General features: G+C 37.1%; 1 protein-coding gene across 2 annotated transcripts in view; it reads right to left on the bottom strand.

Annotated features, from left to right (window-relative positions):
* The window catches only part of MAP2K4 (mitogen-activated protein kinase kinase 4), a 132,221-nt gene that overhangs the window by 22,560 nt on the left and 92,220 nt on the right, over positions 1 to 17,441 (bottom strand). The gene's annotated exons all lie outside the window — the stretch shown is intronic.

The raw sequence follows: 17,441 nt of genomic DNA, 5'->3' as shown, positions 1-17,441 counted from the left end.
AGATAAACACACAAATTCACTTTCACACACAAATACACAGATGGTAAACCAGATATGGAAAGAAATTCTTCAAGAATAAGGAATATTCAGAAGGCACTTGCTTTCAAGTCTGAAATAAGAACCTACTATCAATATCACACAAGAATCCTACTATCATTCAACACTGACTGGGACGTTCTCAGCAAAGCAACAAAAGTCAATGTGAGAAAGGTAAAAAACATATGAGAAAGATCAATAAATATGAAAAAGGTCAAGGCAAAAGTGTTTACAGAATGGTACCTTGAGTAACACTTGAAACTTATTTTAAAAAGAGGTGGATCAGTAAGTTGATTGGTCATAAAATAAACATCAAATAAGTAGCTTTACTTTATATTAGCAATTATTAGTCAGGAAAACATCCCATTCAAAACAGCAACAAAAAACTGTCTTAGCCCCCAAGATACAGCAATGAACACAACAAAGATGTTGGTCTCCAAAGGCTCACAATCTACTTAGGAGGTACAGTAGTTCTCCCATATCTGTGGGGGATCTGTTCCAAGTTCCCCAGTAGATGCCTAAAACCACTGATAGTAACAAATCCTATATATACTATGTTTTTCCTATATATACATACCTGTGATAAAGTTTAATTTATAAATCAGACACAGTAAAATATTAATAACAATGATAAAATAGACCAATTATAACAATAACTCTGTAATTAAAGTTATATGACTGTTGTCACGCTCTCTTTCTCTCTATAAATATCTTAATATTTCTGGACTGCAGTTGACAGTCTGCATAAAGTTGAAACTGCATAAAGTGAAACCACAGATAAGGGGGGATTACTGTATCACAACACAGCAACAGACCACCAACCTTATAAAAGTGAAAGAGTAGCACATTAAAAACATTCACTGGGGCTAGGCTTGGCAGCTCACACCTGTAATCCCAGCACTCTGGGAGGCCAAGGTGGGAGGACTGCTGGAGGCTAGCAGTTTGAGAACACTCTGGGCAACACAGCAAGAACCCTGTCTCTACAAAAAATAAGGAAAATTAGGTAGGTGTGGTGATGCGTGCCTATAGTCCTAGCTATCCAGGAGGCGAGGAAGGAGAATCACTTGAGTCCAGGAGTTCAAGGCTGCAGGGAGCAATGATCACACTACCACACTCCAGCCCGGGGGACAGAGCAAGACTCTGTCTCCTAAAAAAAAAAAAAAAAAAAAAAAATCAGAGGGGAGAGAGTTCAAAGGAGAAAGGAAAAGACCCTGAGGTGGGAATATCCTCCATATGTTTGTGGAACAGCAAAGGTCAATGTGTTGGCTAGAACTGAGCCAACTGAGGGGGGAAGAAGAATGAGAGCACATAGAAAGATGGCAAAGAGCTGTGTTAGAGCCTTATAGGTTGATGGTAAGGACTTCCGGGATGAGTTTGAAGCACAAGAGTGACATGACGTGACCTAGTGCTTTGAAAGGTTTGGCTACTGCGCCCAGACCACACTATAGCAGAGCAAGGGAATAACACGAGTCTGGAGACTAAAACAATGGGCAGGTGAGAAAGACCAGTGGCTGGACCAATGAACACTGTGGTTTTAAAATGAGGATGTGTTCTAGATACACTTTCAAAGTAAAAAGGACAGTATTTGCTAATGGAGCAGGTGTAAAGTACAGAAAATAGAAAGGAATAAAGGGTGACTCCAGTTTGTGTCCTGAACAAGCAGACAGAGGGGGCTGCTAGTTACTGAAATATAGAAGAACTGAGAAGAAGGTGGCAGCTCACAGATTTTTGTGGAGAAGAAACAGGTGATGGGAGACCAAAAGTTCTATACCAGACATGCTATTTTTAAAATTTCTAACAGACTCTACAAGGAGGACATGAAATAGTATCTAGATAAATGATTTTGGACTTTACAGGTGACGTGTGGGGAAGAAAGAAAAAGCAGGGAATCATCAGCATTCCTCATTTTCCTGAGCATCTACCAAGTGGCTAGTACTGCACATCCCTGCACATAAGAAACAAAGAGTATTTAAATCCTTAAGACTAGATGAACTCATTAAAGGAATTTGGGTAGTTAAGAGAAGAAAAGAGCTTCAATATTCAGCCGTGGGGGTACACCAATATGAAGAGATCAGGAAGATGAGGATGATCCAGGGAACCAGAGGAGAAGGATCAGCCAGTGAAGCAGCCACCAGACGGTAACATGCTGGAAGCCAACTGATGAAAGCGTTTCAGGAATATAGTATTTCAAATATTACAGAAAGATTAAGGAAGATGAGTCAGAACTGACCACTGGTTTTGGCAACATGAAAGATAATGTTCACATTGTTATTAACAGCTAAAATGGAGGGATGGCAATAAAAGAACCCATTAGAATGGGTCCAAGAAAATGAAAGGAGAAAAGGCACAGACAGCAGATGGACACAGATATTTAGAGCTGACAATAAACTTGGCTACCACACTTAAGAAATGTGTATGGTCTATATGAAGGAAAAATTTGCAAGAAGTCTTAACGCAGCTTGAATGAATGAAGAGAAATACCATGTTTTTTCCTTTGGGAATACTATTATAAAACAGCAATAATCACATTGATTTACAAGTTTAATGGAATGCCAGTGAAATTTCAGCTAAATTTTATGATATTAATATTCATTTGAAAAATACAGAAAGATAACAGCAACAATGTCCAGAAATAGTCCCAAATTTTAGTATAAAGAGTATCAATTCTAAATAATGGAGTCTGAAAGAGCAGGTGTATGTGTGTGTATATATATATATATTTTTTTTTTTTAAACTGGTTAACCATTTGTAGGAGCATTGGTATATTCCTTTGGTGACACACCAATATTGACAGAAGCAGGATTAAAAATTGACATATAAAAAACAAAAGCCCAAACTTAGGTACTAAAATAAAATTTTGCAACTATCTCTAATCTTGATGAGAAAGATTTTTTAACACATGACAGCAGCCAGATACCTCCAAGTTAACAACTGAGAAGCTCACCATATTAAAACTATTTCTATAATTCAATACAATAAAACAATTTAAAGATAAATAACAACCTCTGATAAAACATACATAAATTGACATGGGTTAAATTCTCATTATATTTTATATCAATATAAAAGATGAACATTCCAATTTTAAAAATGGGACAAGGATAATACATATAAGAAATATAAGAAAAAGTACGAAAGTATCTAACCTTATCTATAATTAAAAAACATATAGCATACAGATACCCAGCACCTGGAAAAAAAAAAAAAAACATATAGCAAAAACCCCACTAAATTAAAAGGAGATTCTATTCTGGCCTACCAATTGGACAGAGATTCAATCTGTAATATTCTGTTAAAGACTGATAACTGTTTAGAAAACAAGCCCTTTTAATGATTCAACTTTTCCCAAAAGCACAAAATGTATGAACCTTTTATATCCAAGAAAAGGTATAATAAGGTTGTATGAAGACATAACTTTAAAAACATTTACAGAAGTATTTAGTACTAGAAAAACTTAAGCAGGCAAAAATATTAAGTTAAATAATTTTTAATGGCTAAAAGCATTGTATATAAAAATGTATCAACCTGGAAAAATACCTACAAAGCAGATGAAAAACAGGAATAATCAAACTAATTTGCAAGTTTAATGAAACACCAATGAAATTCGAGTCAAAGTTTTTCATAATGATACTGATATTCATTTGAAAAGTACAGAAAGATAAGACCAACAAAGTACAGGAACAGTCCCAAATCTCAGAATTTAGTATAAGAATATTAACTCTTAACAATAGGATGTTATTTATGTGCAATAAGATTACATTTATGTAAAAGAGAAAAGTTATATATCCACAAAAAAAAAAAAAATTTTTTTCTCTCTTTATGAATGTATTACAGGTAATTATATTCTCTATTTTACTATTTTTCATTCTTAGTATTTTTAATAGGGACGTTATCTTCCAACAAGAAACATATGTATAAAACTACCAATACTAGAGTTCTTCAAATATAGTTATTTAACATTTACAGAAATAAGAATAATAAAATGGAATTTCAAAGTCACCAGGAAGTCAAAATATCAAGCCAGCAAGGATTAATTATTCAAAGTTAATGGATATAAACAAGAAAGTGGAACATGGGTTTCATTTGGGAATATGCATATATGTATGGGAAGATAGATATATAGATATAGAAATGTGCGCGCGCGCGCGCGCGCGCACACACACACACACACACACACACACACACACACACACACACACATATATTCAATGGGGAAAAAATTAGAACTGGGATCCTTTCCTGAATATTCCAATATGCTTTCCTAGGCAATAAACATTAGGTATCTTTAAGAAATTCAAAATGAAAATAAAAGCCCTCCTTAGAAAACCATCACCCACTTATGAGGGGCAGTTGTTGTGTCAAATAATAAGCAATTCAACTTACTTCTCACAGAAATAAGCATTCAACTGCTAGAGAGAGAAACAGTATTGGTTAACTCACTTCAAATTCACATTTTCAAAGATGACAGCAGTGCTACCAAATGGACAGTTGTTTGTTTAACTTGATTTTTGTTAAGCCAAAGACTTTATATATCTCCAGCAGTCTCAGTAATGACTCACAGAGGTGGCCTTCAGGTTTTTTTTGTTGTTTTTTTTTAAAACAGCTTTATTAAGATGTTAATATAATTCACATACAATTCACCCATATAAAGTATACAATTCAGTGTCGTTTAGTATATTCACAGATATGTGCAACCATGACCAGAGTCCATTTCAGAATATTTTCACCATCTTAAACAGAAACCCTGTAACTGTTTGAGATCAACACCCCATACTACTCTATCTCACTTTCTAACTCTATGAATTTCCCTATCCTAGACTTCTATATGAATGGAATCATGTATTATAGGGTCTTTTATATACATCTTCTTCCATTTAGCACGTTTTCATTGTGTATTCATTTTGTAGCATGAATCAACACTTCATTCCTTTTTATGGCTGAATATTCCATTGCATGAACAGACAACATTTTGTTTACTCATTCATCCACTGATGGACATTTTGGGTTGTTTCTACCTTTTGGATATTATAAATGCTGCTATAAACATTTATGTACAAGTTTTTGTATAAACATATGTTTCCATGTCTCTTGGGTATATCCTGGGAGTACAACTGTTGGATCCTATTGTATCTCTATATTCAAATGTTTGAGGAGGAAGAAGAAAAATGGCGGAGTAGAGGTAACTCTGGGGACTTCTGCTCCCAGAGAAGGAGACATAAATCTTTTGCTCCTACACACAAGTGGATCTCCCCACTACAAGTACAGCGTTGGCAATCCGCAGAGGTACAGCGCGGGACTCCCATAAAAGGATAAACAAGGTGACCAGGAAATAAGATAGCGTTCTCTGGAGAGTGCAAAGCAAACAATAGGGCGCATGGGAGGGTGCCGGCCCGCTGTGCCAGGTGGTGAAGTGGGATCAGACCCACAGGAGAACTCCTTGCTTCCCCATTGACCTCCACACCCACCCAGCCAGAGACCTGTCTGAAACTGGTGCGAAATCGCAGCAGAAGAGGGTGCTGGAGGGTGCGTTGATGGTGAGAGGCTGCAGCGTGGTCTCCCATGAGCCCCGTGCTAGGACAGCTCCAACTGTTTGGCGCAGACCGGGGAGGCGGCTAGAGGTCTCACCTCCGGTAACCTGCGAGACTAAGAGGGGGCTCTAAGCTGGAACTGCCCCAGGCGAATAAAAACCGTACAGGGCGGGTCAGTAAAAGTGTGGGCTCCAACTGAACAGATGAGCAGGCAGGCGGTGGCGTGGAGGAACTTGCAGGGCGTCCTATGGATCCAGGCCCCCATCCTGGCACCGGCTGCATCCTAATCAGTTGCCCCCAGTACTGGTGCCCTATGAGTGGGCTAGTGATCGCCATTGAGGGGGTCCACAGCCCAGCCGGCAGCGGCCAAGCCCTGCAGCGGCCAAGCCCCGCGCCCCTGCCCAGACTAGAGTCTTTCCTGACAAATCCTGCCCCTACACAATCTGCGATCAGCTCGTCAAGCCTGTCTCCATCAAGGATCTACTGAGAAGCCTAGCAGCCGAGGGGAGTTACAGCCACTGGGGCGCTGCGGTGCAGGGCAACTGGGGAGATACCGCCTCCCCTTAGCCCCCATCTCTCTCGCCCAAAGTGGTAGGCTCCATCCCTGGAGGAGGGGTGAGACAAGAAAACCCACTTTACCCCAAAGCTACCCCAGTCAGGGGAACCTTCCAAGTGTGGTGGAAGAGCTCCCCGGAGTGCTTGATCAAGAAACTACAAAAATTAGTCGACTGAGCTCTAGCAATTAACCCAGGATAGGGAAGACCCAATGCAACTCAAAAAATCAAGGCGAAAATACACCCCCGAGGAGCCACACCAGCTCTCAAGAAATGGAGCCTGAACAAACTCAAAACACTAAAATGACAAAAGAAGAATTCCAAAATTGGATTGTTAAAAAGCTCAATCAAATGCAAGAAAAAATGGATAATCAACACAAAGAAACTACAAATAAGATACAAGAATTGGAAGAAAGATTCACTAAGGAGATCGACATCTTGAAGAAGAATCAATCAGATATCCTCGATATGAAGAATTTATTCAGGGAAATTCAAAACACAGTAGAAAGCCTCAAAAATAGGGTAGACCAAACAGAAGAAAGAATCTCAGAGCTGGAAGACAACTCATTCAAATCAAATAAGTTAATCACAGAGCTAGAGCAGAAAAGTAAGAGACATGAGCAAAGCTTACAAGAATTGTGGGATTATACAAAGAAAAATAACCTGCGGGTCCACTGGATTCCGGAGAAGGAGAAAGAAAAAACCCAAGGGTTAGATAAGCTTTTTGAAGAAATAATTGAGGAAAACTTCCCAGGTCTAACCAGTAACCTAGAATTAGAAATACAAGAGGCCAAAAGGACTCCTGGGAGATACAATGCAAACAGGAAAACACCACCCCACGTAGTCATCAGACTGACCAAAATATCAACAAAAGAGACCCTCCTACAAGCTGTGAGACGCAGGAAGGAAATTACATATAAAGGAAAACCAATCCGAATAACTCCAGTTTGCTCAACAGAAACAATACAAGAAGGGAGGGAATGGGGACCCACTTTCACTCTTTTAAAACAAAATAACACCCAGCCTAGAATCTTATACCCTGCAAAATTAAGCTTCATATATGAAGGAGAAGTTAAGACATTCTCAGATAAGCAAAGTCTCAGAGAATTCACCAAGACAAGACCAGCCCTACAAGAAGTACTCAAAACAGTGGTACGTACGGAACACCATAGTAAAAACTCACGAATATAAAAACAACCAAAACCCAAAGATTAAAGGCCAGATACTACAATGGCTCAAGACAGAAATCAAAGCAACAACATCCAACCCAACAGAATGAACAGTAATTTACCTTACCTATCAGTTCTCTAAATAAATGTGAATGGCTTAAACTCTCCACTCAAGAGACATAGGATGGCTGAATGGATAAGAAAATACAGGCCAAGTATATGCTGTCTTCAGGAAACACATCTAACCTGCAAGGATGCATATAGACTAAAAGTAAAAGGGTGGAGATCAGTGTTCCAAGCAAGTGGAAGCCAAAAGAAGGCTGGCGTGGCAGTTCTAATTTCAGACGATTTAGTTTTTAAAGCAACAAAAATAGTGAAAGACAAAGAGGGTCATTATATAATGGTGAAGAGCACAGTTCAACTAGAAGAGATAACAATTTTAAATATATATGCACCCAACTTAGGTACACCCAGATTCATAAAACAAACCTTACTGGATCTAAGCAAATGGATTAACAGCAACTCCATAATCACCGGAGATTTCAACACCCCACTGATGGCACAAGACAGATCCTCCAAACAGAAAATTAATAAAGAAATAATGGACTTAAACAAAACTCTGGAACAATTGGGTCTGACTGACATTTATAGGACATTCTACCCCAAATCCAATGAATATACGTTCTTCTCATCAGCTCATGGGACATTCTCTAAGACTGACCATATCCTAGGACACAAAGTAAATCTCAAGAAATTTAAAAAAATAGAAATCATACCATGTATCTTCTCAGATCATAGTGGAATAAAAGTAGAAATCAACCCTAACAGAAACTCACACTTCTACACAAAAATGTGGAAATTAAAGGACCTCCTACTAAATGATTGCTTCACAAGTGAAGAAATCAAGATGGAAATAAAAAAATTCTATGAAGAAAATGACAATGGAGAGATAAGTTATCAAATCCTCTGGGACACAGCTAAAGCAGTTCTGAGGGGAAAGTTTATTTCCATAAATGCCTATAACCAAAAGTCAAAAAGATCACAAACAGACAATCTAATGAAACGACTCAAAGAGCTAGAAAAAGAATAGACCAACCCCAAACCCAGCAGAAGTGAAATCAACAAGATCAAATCAGAACTAAACGAAATTGAAAACAGGGAAGCTATTAGAGATTAGTTTTTAAAGCAAAAGTTTAAAACAAAAAGTTGGTTCTTTGAAAAAATAAACAAAATTGACATGCCATTGGCTAGGTTAACAAAAAGCAGAAAAGAGAAATCTCTAATAAGCTCCATCAGGAACAAAAAAGGTGATATCACAACTGATCCCAGGGAAATACAAGATATATTTATGAATACTACAAAAATCTTTATGCACACAAACTGGAAAATGTGGAGGAAATGGACAAATTTCTAGAAACACACAGCCTCCCTAGACTCAACCAGGAAGAAATAGATTTCCTGAACAAACCAATCTCAAGAGCTGAAATAGAAACAGCAATTAAAAATCTCCCTAAAAAGAAAAGTCCCAGTCCAGATGGTTTCACACTTGAATTTTACCACACTTACAAAGAAGAACTAATACCTATCTTGCAGAAACTATTCCACAGTATCAAGAAGAATGGAAACCTCCCCGACACCTTTTATGAAGTGACTATTACTCTGATACCAAAACCAGGAAAGGATGCAACAAAAAAAGAAAACTACAGACCAATTTCCCTAATGAATATAGATGCAAAGATTTTCAACACAATCCTAGCTAACCGAATCCAGATGCTTATCAAAAAAATAATCTATCACGACCAAGTGGGCTTCACCCCAGGGATGCAGGGATGGTTCAACATACGTAAATCTATAAATGCAATTCACCACATAAACAGAAGCAAAAACAAAGACCACATGATTCTTTCAATAGATGCAGAAAAAGCTTTTGACAAAATTCAACACCCTTTCATGATACGAACACTTAAGAAAATAGGCATAGAAGGGACATACCTAAAAATGATACAAGCCATATATGATAGACCCATAACCAACATCATACTGAATGGGGAAAGATTGAAATCATTCCCACTTAGAACTGGAACCAGACAAGGCTGCCCACTATCTCCACTTCTATTCAACATAGTGCTGGAAGTCCTGGCTATAGCAATCAGACAGGAAAGTGGAATTAAAGGTATCCAAATAGGGGCAGAAGAGATCAAACTTTCACTGTTTGCTGATGATATGATATTATATTTAGAAAACCCCAAAGATTCAAGCAAGAAACTCCTGGAACTGATAAATGAATTTAGTAAAGTCTCAGGATACAAAATCAATACACAGAAATCAGAGGCATTCATATACGCCAACAACAATCAAATTGAGAACCAAATTAAAGACTCAATTCCCTTCACAATAGCAACAAAGAAAATAAAGTACCTAGGAATATACTTAACCAAAGAGGTAAAAGACCTCTACAGGGAGAACTATGAAACACTGAGGAAGGAAATAGCAGAGGATGTAAACAGATCGAAATCCATTCCATGCTTGTGGATCGGCAGACTCAACATCATTAAAATGTCTATACTACCCAAACTGATCTACAGATTCAATGCAATACCTATTAAAATACCATCAGCATTCTTCACAGATATAGAAAAAATAATTTTACGCTTTGTATGGAACCAAAGATGACCCCGAATATCAAAAGCAATTCTAGGCAACAAAAACAAAATGGGAGATATTAATATGCCAGATATCAAACTATACTACAAAGCTGTAGTAATTAAAACAATCTGGTATTGGCACAAAAATAGGAATATTGACCAGTAGAACAGATCTGAGAATCCTGATATAAAACCATCCTCATATAACCATCTAATTTTTGACAAAGCAGACAAAAACATACGCTGGGGAAAAGAATCCCTTTTCAATAAATGGTGCTGGGAAAACTGGATAGTCCCTTGTAGAAAGCTGAAGCAGGACCCACACCTTTCACCTCTCACAAAAATCAACTCACGCTGGATAACAGACTTAAACCTAAGGTATGAAACTATTAGAATTCTAGAGGAAAATGTTGGAAACACTCTCCTAGCTATCAGCCTAGGCAAAGAGTTTATGAAGAAGTTCCCAAAGGCAATCACAGCAGCAACAAAAATAAATAAATAGGACATGATCAAACTGAAAAGCTTCTGCACAGCCAAAGAAATAGTCATGAAAGTAAACAGACAACCTACAGAATGGGAGAAAATTTTTGCATCCTACGCATCCGATAAGGGGTTGATAACTAGAATATACTTAGAACTCACGAAAATCAGCAAGAAAAAATCAAATAACCCTATTGAAAAGTGGGCAAAGGACTTGAACAGAAACTTTTCTAAAGAAGATAGAAGAATGGCCAACAAACATATAAAAAATGCTCAACATCTCTAATCATCAGGGAAATGCAAATCAAAACCACAATTAGATATCACTTAACTCCAGTGAGAATGGCCTTTATCAAAAAGTCCCCGAACAATAAATGCTGGCGTGGCTGGGAGAGATAGGAACACTCCTACACTGTTGGTGGGACTGCAAACTAGTTCAACCTCTGTGGAAAGCAATATGGAGATACCTTAAAGCGATACAAGTGGATCTATGGTTTGATCCAGCAATCCCATTACTGGGCACCTACCCAAAAGACCCAATGACACTCTACAAAAAAGACACCTGCACTCGAACGTTTATAGCAGCACAATTCATAATCGCAAGGCTGTGGAAACAGCCCAAGTGCCCATCAATCCAAGAATGGAATAATAAAATGTGGTATATGTATACCATGGAGTACTATTCAGCTCTAAGAAACAATGGTGATATAGCACATCTTATAGTTTCGTGGTTAGAGCTGGAACCCATACTACTAAGTGAAGTATCCCAAGAATGGAAAAACAAACACCACATATACTCACCAGCAAACTGGTATTAACTGAGCAGCACCTAAGAGGACACATAGGAACTATAGTAATTGGGTATTGAGCAGGTGGGAGAAGGGAGGGGGGTGGGTATATACATACATAATGAATGAGATGTGCACCATCTGGGGGATGGTCATGCTGGAAACTCAGACTTGTGGGGGGAGGGCAGAAAGGGCATTTTTTGAAACCTTAAAATTTGTACCCCCATAATATGCTGAAAAAAAAAGAGAGAGAGAGAGAGAGACAGTGATATGATGGAAACTGTTCCTCAAAAGGGGGAAAAAAAATATTTGAGGAACTGCTATTCCCAGGCCATCACACATAGCTGGGCCAAAAAATAAAAATTAAAAAAAAGGAACTGCTAGACTCTTTTCCAAGTGGCTGCACTATTTTATATTCCTACCAAAAGTACATGAGGGTTCCAATTTCTCCACATCTCATAACAAGCGTTGCTAATAACAACAACATTGTTGTTATCTGACGTGTTAACTCTAGCGGCCCTGGTGAATATGAAGTGGCAACTCATTGTTGTTTTAAGCCTTCAATTTTTAAACCAATAAATAAATGGAACTCAAATGATGATCAAAAGTTATAAAAACAATTATGGTAGAGTCTTGCCTGACTACACTAAAGAATTCTTTTTCAGTTGAAAAGCCCAGTTTTATACAGTTACATGATGTTATAACAATGTTAAATGAACTGTTCTACACAGAATAGAAATTCTTCTAGTTACTAATAACAGGCATGCCACAAAGTAGCAGGGGTTCTACTAACAAATACTTGGGAAAATCTAGATTTAAGAAAGATGTTTCAGCCGGGTGGTAGCTCAGGCCTAGCACTCTGGCCGAGTTGGGAGGATCACTTGAAGACAGGAGTTCAAGACCAACCTGAGCAAGAGCAAGACCCCATCTCTACAAAAAAGAAAAATTAGCCAGGCATGATGGTACCTGCTTGTAGTTCCAGCTATTTGGGAGGCTGAGACAGGAGAACTGCTTGGGCCCAAAAGTTTGAGATTGCATTAGATTGCATTGAGCCTCATGCCACTGCACTCTAGCCAGGGGACAGAGCAAGATTCAGGAAGGCAGGGGAGAGAGGGAGGGAGGGAGGGAGTTAGTTTCTTTACTGTGGTATTCCTCAGTACTTTTAAGTTATATGCTAATATATACTGTGTATCTATAAAACATAAAATGGCATACAATTATTCCCAAACTTATTTGGCCATAGAAACATTTTTTCACAAAATACCCATAACATTTCATTCAGAAATAAAATTTTGAAAAGGCCACTTTTTACACCGCCTACCAATTCTTTGAACAGGATTAGAGTTAAGTCACCACATCTACATTAAAAATGTGGACTCAGAGAAAACGGCAGAGTAAGCTCCAAGGGACCATCCTTCCAGAGAAACATTGAATAATAAAAGTAAAAACTGTCAGAATTGGCCGGGCACGGTGGCTCATGCCTGTAATCCTAGCACTCTGGGAGGCCAAGGCAAGGCGGGCGGATCACTCAAGGTCAGTAGTTTGAAACCAGCCTGAGCAAGAGCAAGACTCCATCTCTACTAAAAATAGAAACGAATTAATTGGCCAACTAAAAATATACAGAAAAAATTAGCCGGGCAGGTTGGTGCATGCCTGTAGTCCCAGCTACTCGGGAGGCTGAGGCAGGAGGATTGCTTGAGTCCAGGAGTTTGAGGTTGCTATGAGGTAGGCTGATGCCACCGCACTCTATCCCTGGCAACAGAGCAAGACTCTGTCTCAAAAAAAAAAAAAAAGAAAAGAAAAGAAAAGAAAAAATTAAAATTAAAAAAATTAAAAAATAAAAATGAAAAAACTGTCAGAATCAAGTTTGTTGACATTTTAATAAAAATCAAAGATTTATAGCCACCAACCAAGTACTGAATCAAGAAAAAGGCAACTTCAAAATGTTAAGATTAGTCATTAATTCAAAAGACATTCATTGACCCCTTATTGTATGTCAACCACTGTATGTTAGGTGTTGGGAACATAAACAATCCACACTGAAACATGACCTAAATGTTCTTGCTTTTCTCAAACAGCAGTCATGGCCCTGGAGACAATGCAGCTTAGACACTGGACACACAAATAAATGGCCATTTAATCTCTCTACCCAGAAGTTTGTTCACTAAGAAGGCTCTTGATGTTCCCCCAGGGACACATTCATTGAGGGCTTAGGTGACAAGCAATAAGAGCTGATTCTGCTGCCATACAGTGAAAAAACAAGGTATTTATTGGAAAGATATGGGGAGCTCAGAGAATTGAAGAAAATGGGAAATACTAGGCTTTAAAGGCATGAAAACCCAGGAAAATTTGGGCAATCTAGGAAGAAGAAAGTGAATAGTCCCTTATGCTGCTTAGGAATGGATTAACTTGGCTTAAAAAAAAAAAAGTATTTTGTTTGTTTTTAACTCGAATAGATGCAGAGAATGAGGTTAAGTCTACTCCTTGGTGCACAGTACCCTGCACTTATGGGTTGGTGCAAGGCTCCTTCGTTGTTTTGTTCTATATGTTTTCCTTATTTGATATTTGGGTCCTAATTCCACTCCTCCCCATAGACAACCGCTTTAAATGTGCTTGACTCCTGATGCAGAAAAATTGTCCTTCAAAACTAAAGACATTAAGACTAAAGACATTAATCTCAGTTGAACAAATGTAAGAGTGTGGAAATGAATACTAGCCAGCACCTTGAAGCCATATGAAGAAATAAAGAATTCTAGTAAAGGTGTTATAACTACATGGGTAAATAAAAAAGCCATTATGACTGCATTTTTGGTTTATAACTCCTCTTTTTGTTTCTTATATGATTTATATGTTTCTTATATGATGTATTTTCTTAAATACATAAAATAATTACAAATCTATATTATTGGGTATATATGTACACACGTAGGATTAGTGAAGACAACAACAATATAAGAGGGGTGGAACTGACTATAAGCAGAGGTCTATACATTTTTGAAGCTAAAATGGTATTAGTTTAAACTGAATTGCTATAAATTTAGGATGCTAATTATAATGAACATGGCAGTCATTTAGAAAATATCTAAAAAAATATTCAGGAAAGGAATAAGAAGGGAATCAAAGAGTACACTACAAAAAAAATCAAACAAAAGGGGGGATAATGCAGTAATAGAGAAAACAAGGAATAAAAAAGATATGAAACACACAGAAATTGAAAAAACAAAAAGAATCAGCAATTACTGTGAATGTATGCTGATTAAACGTCCAATCAAAAGATAGAAATTGGTAAAATAGACAAAAAACATGATCTCACTGCATGCTATCCATAAGAGACTCACTTTAGATCCAAAGGCACAAATAGATTAAAAGTAAAAGGAAGAAAAAAGATATTCAATGCAATAGTAACCAAAAGTGAGCTGGAGTGGTTATACTAGTATTAGACAAAATAGTTTTTTAAGTCAAAATTGTTACAAGAGATAAAAGATCATTAGATATTGATAGAAGGGTCAACTCATACAGAAGATATAACAACTATAAACACATACACATGAAACAACAGAGCTGCAAAATACATGAAGCAAGCACTGACAGACTGAAGGGAGGAACACAGTTTTACAGTAACAGATGGAGGTTTAAATACCCCATTTCAAATAATGAATAGAACATCTAGACAGAAGGTCAATTAGGAAACAGAGGACTTGAACAACACTATAAACCAACTGGACCCAATAGATATATACATCACACTCTACCCAATGACAGCAGAATATACATTTTTCTCAAGTGCACACAGAATATTCTCCAGGACGGACCATATGTTACTCCAAAAAAGTAAAATAGTCTTATAGAATAAGGATATGAAGAAAGAAAATACTTTTGTACAGCTATACAATGTGTTTGTGTTTTAATCTAAGTGTTACTACAAGAGTCAAAAAGCTGAAAGAATTAAAAATTTTATAAAGTAAAAAAAGTTACAATACTCTAATTTATTATTAAAGAAAACTATTTGTTTTATAAATTTAATATACCTTAAGTATACAGTGTTTATAAAGTCTACTGTAATATACAGTAATGTTCTAGGCCTTCAAATTCACTCACTACTCACTGACTCACTCAGAGCAACTTCTAGTCTTGTAAACTCCATTCATGTTAAGTGCCCTATACAGGTGTGTCATTTTTAATATTTATACCATATTTTTGCTGTACCTTTCCTATGTTTAGATACACAAATAGTTACCATTGTTTTACAACTGCCTACAGTATTCAGTACAGAAACATGCTATACAGATTTGTGGCTTAGGAGCAATAGGCTATACCATATTGCCTAGGTGTACAGTAGGTGATGCTGTCTACATTTGTGTAAGTACACCCTATAATGTTCACACAATGACAAAGTCACCTCATAAAACATTTCTCAGAACATATCCCTGTGGTTAAAAGACACAGGACTGTATAGTTATTGGGGGGGGGGAGCAGAATGTTAATAGTTTATGGAAAAAATTTATGTATAAACTCTACATTTTAAATACTTTATATTAAACAATCTAATCCCAATTCACAAAGACTTAAATTATAAATCTTAAATAAAAGGATACTTTTCTCATACATTTTGTCAAGATGCAAAGGAGTCAAACCATTTGGAGCCTTTTAAAATGAATGCTAACTGCATTCTTATCTATCTACATAGGCCTCAGAAGACAAGAAAGAACAGGAGCATTTCACTTGGTTCAGTAAAGATTAGAGGCAGAGAGTTAATCAGCCTGTGCACACCAAAGTTTGGTTTTTTTTGAGACAGTCTCGCTTTGTTGCCCAGGCTAGAGTGAGTGCCGTGGCAGCAGCCTAGCTCACAGCAACCTCAAACTCCTGGGCTCAAGCAATCCTTCTGCCTCAGCCCCCCGAGTAGCTGGGACTACAGGCATGCGCCACCATGCCCGGCTAATTTTTTCTATATATATTAGTTGGCCAATTAATTTCTTTCTATTTATAGTAGAGACGGGATCTTGCTCTTGCTCAGGCTGGTTTCGAACTCCTGACCTCGAGCAATCCGCCCGCCTTGGCCTCCCCGAGTGCTAGGATTACAGGCGTGAGCCACCACGCCCAGCCTGCACCAAAGTTTTTAGCAGGAAAACAGAAACCTTGCACCTCCTGGGCCTACAAAGCACATCTCTACATAAGAACAGAAGTCTGTTTCTTTAATTCTTTACTTAAAAGTTAATTGAATTAAAAATATTCTACTCTATCTGGGCCACAGTTCCATTTTTAAAGCCTAAATAAATCAGATACAAATCTTAGTCAATGTTACACAGCAAAAGCATGTAGTAAACCTAAGTACTGAGACAAGCCCTAAAAGTGTAGATAACAATTTCAGTTAATTTTCAAGGCATCATTACTAAATGTATAAATTATACCACTTCCCAAAGGTTCCATGTCTATTTTTATTTCTTACCTTTGAACTTGTTCATTTATTGCTAATTATCATGATGAACATATGATCATCTGAATTGTCCCAAGAATCTGCCTGACCAGTCAACATCCACAAAACCAAAACTTTCAATGAAGGTGTCTTAATGTACACACATATGTACACACACAAATACACAACCCTCAAACATTTTCACTTGAAGGAAAAAGTTGACATGAAAAGATCTAAAAAAACAAAAAGTATTGAAAAATGCAACAATTCTAAAATATTGTCAATAATGAAAATTCTCAAATATGTTTTCCAAATGTAACCACCACAGTATAAACAGGTAACAGAACATGTGTAAAGAATATATGTAATGCTTTTTTACACTATTTACTGATTGAGAGGTATATAAGAGGAAAAAGAAGTCCTGATGAAAAATAATACTTTCAAATGGCATGGGAAATAAAATGTATTCAAGTGTTTAAAATAAGCATGAAATTTGGGATAGCACTAAGCCTCCTCATTCATAAACAAGATAGAATACCTATAATATCTAGACTTGATTTTTCTTACTTTTCTAGTGTTTATAGCACCGGGTTTAGTAACATTAATCAAGAAGGAAATTAACAAGTAAAGGGAGAGAAATTTTTATTCAATTCTAAGCTAATCTTTAAAGGAGTCTGCGAAGACTAAAACAGAAGTTGTTGGCAGGAATGCCTCAACAAACAACTAAAAAAAACCTTATGTATCACTATTTAGAATAGTGTACTGGTCCCCAAAGAACCAGGGTCACATTAAAGGAAGACATTAACATTTAGGGAAAATGTTTAAAAT

Source organism: Microcebus murinus, chromosome 18 (assembly GCF_040939455.1).
Source record: "Microcebus murinus isolate Inina chromosome 18, M.murinus_Inina_mat1.0, whole genome shotgun sequence".
NCBI classification, from domain to species: domain Eukaryota; kingdom Metazoa; phylum Chordata; class Mammalia; order Primates; family Cheirogaleidae; genus Microcebus; species Microcebus murinus.
This window is presented reverse-complemented; position numbering and strand designations above follow the sequence as displayed.